The sequence below is a fragment of the Amphibalanus amphitrite genome, unplaced genomic scaffold (assembly GCF_019059575.1).
Source record: "Amphibalanus amphitrite isolate SeventyFive unplaced genomic scaffold, NRLGWU_Aamphi_draft 000249F_arrow, whole genome shotgun sequence".
NCBI classification, from domain to species: Eukaryota; Metazoa; Arthropoda; class Thecostraca; order Balanomorpha; family Balanidae; genus Amphibalanus; species Amphibalanus amphitrite.
Window position 1 is genome coordinate 36,997 of NW_024881744.1, and position 7,760 is coordinate 44,756.

The 7,760-nt window shown below is 45.8% G+C and overlaps 1 long non-coding RNA gene across 1 annotated transcript; it reads right to left on the reverse strand.

The window, feature by feature from the left end:
- Positions 1-2,835: 2,835 nt before the first annotated feature.
- LOC122386397 lies at positions 2,836-5,661 on the reverse strand. The gene is made up of 2 exons (XR_006257372.1): positions 3,768-5,661; positions 2,836-3,323 (listed from the first exon to the last, which is right to left on the reverse strand). It is a non-coding gene; the product is annotated as an uncharacterized LOC122386397 (long non-coding RNA).
- Between the last annotated feature and the right edge of the window lie 2,099 nt (positions 5,662-7,760).

Sequence of the window (7,760 nt, forward strand, 5' to 3'; positions counted from 1 at the left end):
GAGCGTGAGATGATGTTTTTCGTACTCCAGCGTAGATGGGTAGCCATTCGGCTGCCACGGTTGACATTGATGACATCAGTCATCTTTTGCAAGCTCGTTAAAGATTTGGGCTATACGGGGATTCGAACCTCGGTCCTTTGGATTAGCGCTCCAATGCTCTACCTCTGAGCTATATAGACCAAGTACTTTAACGAACTTTCTGCCAAGTTTTACGCGGATCATTCTTAGGTGTTGTTTTTATCCACTGGGACTGAGAGCGTGAGATGATGTTTTTCGTACTCCAGCGTAGATGGGTAGCCATTCGGCTGCCACGGTTGACAGTGATGACATCAGTCATCTTTTGCAAGCTCGTTAAAGATTTGGGCTATACGGGGATTCAAACCCCGGTCCTTTGGATTAGCGCTCCAATGCTCTACCTCTGAGCTATATAGACCAAGTACTTTAACGAGCTTTCTGCCAAGTTTTACGCGGATCATTCTTAGGTGTTGTTTTTATCCGCTGGGACTGAGAGCGTGAGACGACGTTTTTCGTACTCCAGCGTAGATGGGTAGCCATTCGGCTGCCACGGTTGACAGTGATGACATCAGTCATCTTTTGCAAGCTCGTTAAAGATTTGGGCTATACGGGGATTCGAACCCCGGTCCTTTGGATTAGCGCTCCAATGCTCTACCTCTGAGCTATATAGACCAAGTATTTTAACGAGCTTTCTGCCAACTTTTATGCGGATCATTCTTAGGTGTTGTTTTTATCCGCTGGGACTGAGAGCGTGAGATGTTGTTTTTCGTACTCCAGCGTAGATGGGTAGCCATTCGGCTGCCACGGTTGACAGTGATGACATCAGTCATCTTTTGCAAGCTCGTTAAAGATTTGGGCTATACGGGGATTCGAGCCCCGGTCCTTTGGATTAGCGCTCCAATGCTCTACCTCTGAGCTATATAGACCAAGTACTTTAACGAGCTTTCTGCCAAGTTTTATGCGGATCATTCTTAGGTGTTGTTTTTATCCGCTGGGACTGAGAGCGTGAGATGATGTTTTTCGTACTCCAGCGTAGATGGGTAGCCATTCGGCTGCCACGGTTGACAGTGATGACATCAGTCATCTTTTGCAAGCTCCGAATGGCTACCCATCTACGCTGGAGTACGAAAAACATCATCTCACGCTCTCAGTCCCAGCGGATAAAAACAACACCTAAGAATGATCCGCATAAAACTTGGCAGAAAGCTCGTTAAAGTGCTTGGTCTATATAGCTCAGAGGTAGAGCATTGGAGCGCTAATCCAAAGGACCGGGGTTCGAATCCCCGTATAGCCCAAATCTTTAGCGAGCTTGCAAAAGATGACTGATGTCATCACTGTCAACCGTGGCAGCCGAATGGCTACCCATCTACGCTGGAGTACGAAAAACATCATCTCACGCTCTCAGTCCCAGCGGATAAAAACAACACCTAAGAATGATCCGCACAAAACTTGGCAGAAAGCTCATTAGTATAAATATTCTATTTGCGTCGATTTTCGGGTTTTTTGAAACGCTCAGTTTTTGCAGCGAGCTTTTTCTCTTAGGCCAGGGAGACACCGGTTGGTCACGTGACTCGGAAACAAAAATCAGCTGATAGAGTGGCGGAATCGACGTAATCGAACACGAATAATTCCGGACGATAGAGCGGCAGTATAGCAGTTTTCTTCACAACAGGCAAACATTGCAATGTTTTATCATTCTATGATCAAGAAACGTTAATAAATCATATATTTCTTCGATTATTACTGCCGCAACCGACACGCACATATCGTAGCCAGCGCATAAAGCTGTGCTTTGCAATATTATATGTGAAGAAACGGCCAACACTATGTTTAACAAAGCTCGAAAAAGATAGCATTCTATCTTGCTTCAACCTTCTACTTACGCTTTTGTAATTACGACAGTGACACCATACGGCCTATCGACGCTTTCTTACTCCGTGGAGCGTCCGGCCGCACTCTGCAGAGCGTGCCGAGATCGGAGGCGGCGGACCATCCGCGGCACGTCCAGCTGCGCTGTCCGGTCGCAAGAGGGTGACGCCTAGCGCCGCTCTGGCCGCTCGCTTCCGCGCACAACTTAGCTACCTGGCTACGCCTGTGGGAGGGGAGGGAGAAAACCGACAACAGCCTGATAAGCCAATGGAGTCTGTGAGCCGCGTCAATCTGCGCCCTTCCGCGCGCAGACGGGAGCTAGAGCTATCCATCTCCTTTCCTGTTTTCGCTGGTCCGCCAGTCACCAGCATCGTTCCGTGCTCTCCATCGTGGCCGATTCGGCCGTATTGTCCTGTGTGCGTCAGTAACAACAGTGAGAGAGAGCCTCGGATCGCGCCACTCAGCCACCTGGGTATCTATTGTTTATTTACTTTTCACTTTCAGTGATCGCAAGCGTTTTTGTTTGGAACCGGGTGTGATCAGTATTTGACGCATTTGTGTGATCTGTATGATAAAACGGAAAAAGATAGTGAAATATATTCACTTTAATTCACATATCGCTTTTGATTCATGGTACGGCTGCTTGATATTGCCACAGCGTACATACAGCCGATTTCGACATGTTTCTGTTCCAGAACAGCAGCTGCAGTGGATGCACCAAAAATGCACTTGCTCTGACAACTTACTCCAAAGATACACATATTTCACGGCGAACTGCTAAGTTCCAGAGAAAGTATTTTCTCGCTCACAGATGCTCAGCAAAAAGAGCGCGAGTGATTACAACTAGCACGCTCACGATTTTTAATATCGCGCTGGCAAAAACCTGCCCCTTACATCCAAATATAATATAGTCTTATATGAATATAATTATATCTTATATTATACATCCAAATATGGAATATAATCATCTTTATTCCAGCCTCTGTCCTATTTATGATTTATCAGCGTATCGAGAGTGAATGAGACCACGGCATAGCCGTCATATTACATAGCACAAATTGCGAGACGACGTCGAGACCTGTATCGACGTATCCTTCACAGATCCGGGTGTCTCGCCTCCACTCTCAATCAACCCCAGCAACCATCAACGGAGCCACGTCGGCTCCGACCATCTTGATCTCCGCACTGAAAGATGATGGCCGTCATTTCATCCTATCCGTCAGCGCGCACTACACCCGAGCTCAGCCTTAAGTGCCCTGTGCGACCTTCTTCGGATGACGCCTCTGAGCATGGCGCTTGCTTGCACCTGGATGCTTAGAGCCTCTTGTTCGTGTACGGCCATTATCATTTCAGGAGTCGGATGGTCTCGGCGGTGGCGGCGCTGGTCACCGTGGAGCCGTTGGAAGACACCGTCAGCTCGAGCGCCCGCGACCAGTGACCTGTAAAGCAGCGAGTCGCGGCACGTCAAGACGACCGTCACGTTTCAGTCACGAAGGCCGTTATAGAAGTCACGGCGGCCGTCATATACCAGCCGCGGCGACCGTCACATAGCAGTCACGGTGACCGTCACAGGTCACGACTCACGACGGTCGTCATATACCACTATGAGCCACAGCGACCACGGTTCATAGCTCATCATGTTTCCTGTCGCACACTCAGCTAGAATAACAGTACATTAGCCTGTATGTACACACATTTCTCACTCGATAAATTGAAGCCCGAACCTGAGACCCATCATACGTCACGACACTTCACGTTGCAACGGCACCTGCATTAGCAGACATCCCATCCCGGCAACACAAAAAGTTCCCCCGAGCCACCCACCTAAGGACGCGGCGACGGGTCACAGAATTGCCGTGACGTCGCTGACCTAGTTTACTGACCTGGAGATGATGTGATGGTTTCTGGTCAATGTCGATACGCGCGCCGCGTGGCTGGCCATCACACTCTTCCACCTCCAGATGACGTCCTACAGCTGGATCGACCCGCTGTCTTCAGAACCACCGTCAGAAACAAGCCTGGTGGAGGATGATATGATCAAAACTAAAAAACCACAAAGCACACAATGAAGACGACAAAAGCCGCAGCAGGCACATAATGACGACCTTCTATAATTAAATTAGGCTTATTCAACGTAACATAAGGCTGAAACGTCTATATTTTACTAGTCAAACGCCCATGATGGGCTGATGTGCTTAGCTAGATGTAGTTTGAATTTCCGAATGTAGCTTAACCCTCACCCGTATGGGGGGGGGGGGTCGAACGGACCCCTTCTCGGTTTTTCGCCGATAGCTCTCGTAAAAAAAGAGGCCGATTGCGACGAAACTTTCAGTACCCTCGAGTTGATCAATTTTACACATGTCCTTAACATTTTATGAACCTGCCCCGAATGAACTTTGACCTGTGACCTATTAAGCCCAGCTGCCGAGACCCATGTCAGCTAGTTGGGGAAGCTTCAGTCCAGATAGCAGATGCAGGTAATAGCCATTCAGCAAGTCTGGCGGGAGGCACTTTCAGCAACTCTTCAGGCATTAATTGGATGAACAGCCTGGGCGCACCAAAAAGCAGCAACTGTACATGCAGAACATTGACAAAACCTGGGTAAAGCGAAAGAGAGAGGGAGTAAGGACTCAGGAGTACAGGGGTAGACAAGACAGCTGACACAGGTGAGAGCAGCGGAGACCGAGATTAGGAACTGAGTGAATGCTTTGTGCTTGCTTTGCTTTGTGCTTTGTCAACCATCTGCAGTGCAAAGGGATGAAACACCAGCATAAAGAGATAGACTGGTGTTGGTGGTGCCAGCACCACTGTTAGCAACATCTTGACATCCATAATAGTAAGTTTGTAAAAGGATACCAAATTTAATGTCTAGCTCTGCTAAAAGACAAAAAGTTACTTATATTTCAATACCAGCGGCAGCAACTCACTCTTCATGGTGCTGCTCATCATGCTTGATGCTTCCGTTACCAGTTACAAAGAAATCAACATCTACGACCAGAGCCCTGTTTCACGGTCTGGATGGTGCGTGCACTGCAGAGCGCTGGTGCAGCGTTCAAGACGAATTCGGCTCAAAGCTTCAGCATTGAGGCATCCGAGTTTGTAATGTTTCCATGAACACCCAACGCGCTGCTGGTATGCTATAGCTCCCAGCACGCTGCAGCGTGCGCAGTGTCAGAAGCAGAACGTTGAAACATGAACAGGGCCCAGTTGGTATTTTCAATACATCAAGTAATCAGCATCCTTTTCTTCACTGTTACGTTCCAGTTCCAGCTTTAATTCAAATGAAAAGGTACCTACCAACCAAATATTTATCAAATATCAAACAACTCTGGTAGGTATGTGAACTGGCTAGCCAATGTCGCCAATGATACTTCAATATGGCTTTCCAATCCCTCCAACATGGCATTTGGAAGAATTTCATAATTGCACTGCAATGACACAACTCCTACATCACTTCTAATTTGAAATTTGCTGAAATCTCAAATTCAAACCCCTACCAATACACTACAATACAATACAAACAATGCTTGTCAAACTGTTCATAATTTGAATCTTGGCAATGAGCTTCGCTGTTCTGAGCCAATCACGCCTCGAATTTCGTCTTCAAACGCTGAAATAAAAAGCAAAAGCATCATGAGCATAAACATCGAACACCAGCATACGCCATTACGAACTGATGTACCTCGTGTAAAATCGTTCTGATGTCTTTGGGGCCGAAATTGGGTGCGTTTCAAGTTTGACCTGGTATTGAGATTTACAAGGTATATTAAATGGATAATTCTGTGCATTTTTCATCTTTCAATAGATCGCGACTCTCTCCTGTTTTCGAGTAATCATCCAGACAATGTGAAGGCGTCACCCAACGCGAAGCAAACAGTGACATACTTCAGGCGTAAATTTTATGATCTTTCGAAGATTGATACCCGATTTGTTACATGCATTAAGCGTAAAAAAGTTTGCTCTTTCAGAAAAGGTATAATTTTTCAACAATTACGTTTAACTTTCCAAAAGATGTGCGATTTTGTTCAAAGCTGAGTACCAGGTAAATGCAAACTTTCATGTTTGGAACCAAAAATGAGTACGTTTCAAGTTTGACTTCGCATCAGGAATTGGCCAACTTATAGAATGATCAATTCTGCATTTTTTCGTATTTTTTATAGATCGCGACTCCCTTTTGTTTTTGAGACAGCTCGTGTGAGGTGTGCTGCGGGGACCTGATAGAACTGCAGCTCTAATTTATGTTTCTTTGAATATTTTTGAATGTCGGGCATGAACCTTGATAATTTATAGCTAATATTGTAGAAAAATCTTTTTTAAGTCTAAATATAGCGCGGTTGTGGACCGGCGAATGATGAATAATCAAACCATTGCTTTGAAACATTACTACGTCGTGAATGAGAAGTGGGCATAGGCCATGGTTTCCCTAGAAATTGAATAAAGCTATTATTGTGGATATTTGTGTAGATCTACTATTAATTTTATTATTTGAAGACACAAAATGAAATTCAGATGCAATAAACATCCGTAACGTTAAATAAATTATTGGGGGAAAATGGTGCAAATTGCTTGATTTTATTTTCTTTATTATCACACAGATTTACTCGTCACTTCCTCTGTGATAATGCTCTTTAACCCGCGCCCTGCTGGGGGTCCTGGATTTCCACGCCCTGCTGGGGGGGGGGGGTGTTTGAACACCCCCCCTTCTAACTCGGCTCCTGGGCCACGTAGCGATACGCGGAAGGCGGCGTTCGAAAGAGCGTCAAAAATAATGAGGAAATCACTTCGGTCAATTTTTTGGTCAGGTCAAAGGTCAGGTCACCAGAGGTCATTGAAGGCAAAATTTCGCCGATTTCCAGGTCGAATGTCGAAAATTTCCAAGAAGCCAACGCATAACTCGGGAACCAAAGAGCTACAGGCCGCCGCGGAAAAGCGCATTCGATAGCCCTATTAACGCCCTTTCTGAGTAATTCTCTCAGATTTGACCTACCGTCAACGGTTTTGCCTGCAGGGGGCAAAAACTGCAAAAATAGCCGATTTTTTCGGAAACAGTTTTTCTGCAATAACTTTTGACGCAAGCCTTGTACGAGCTTACTTTTACCGGCATCGTGTTCCTCTCGTCAAGACGCATCGAATGAACTATAACTTGACCTTGAAAGGTCAACTTGAAAATTTGACCTTAGGTCAAGGTCATGACCTGACCGGAAAGGGTCATGTTGCATATCAGTCGATCCGTATCGTCGAGCTGAACACATCTAAGGCGTTTTCATCGCTCTAGCATGCCTCTATCAAAAGTTATTTGCGAAAAACTGTTAGATACCATTCGTGACCTAAGATGACCTCAGGGCATAAACAGGGGTCACGGACACCATTTTCATGTTCAGTGTGTCTAAACCACTTGTAATTCAGTGTTTGGGAGTGTTTATAATGTCTTTCGTCCAAAAGAGGCGCATTTCAATTTTCTCCCATTGACTTATAATGGGGAGGTCGCAAAATTGACCTGACCTTAGGTCATCGATATCAAAATTCTGAGATATACATTTTGTACATGCTATTGCTCTTAGCAATCGCTGAAAGTTTCAAAGCGATCGGTCACTCGGTGTAGCTATGACAGACATTGACACTTTTTATGAGGTGAGGTCACTTCAAGTGACCTGGTGACCTGACCTTGAATGACCTTGGTCTGAAATTTTCACAACATGTGTAGAATTGATGTATGATAAGGTGTACCAAAAACGGCGGCGCTCCGCGCCGCCGTTTTTGAGATATTCGCGAAAAACCACAAGGGGGGGTGTTCAAACACCCCCCCCCAGCAGGGCGCGGGTTAAATTAATATGTGTGTAATTATTATAAGCCAAATATATGGGCTACTTTTCGTT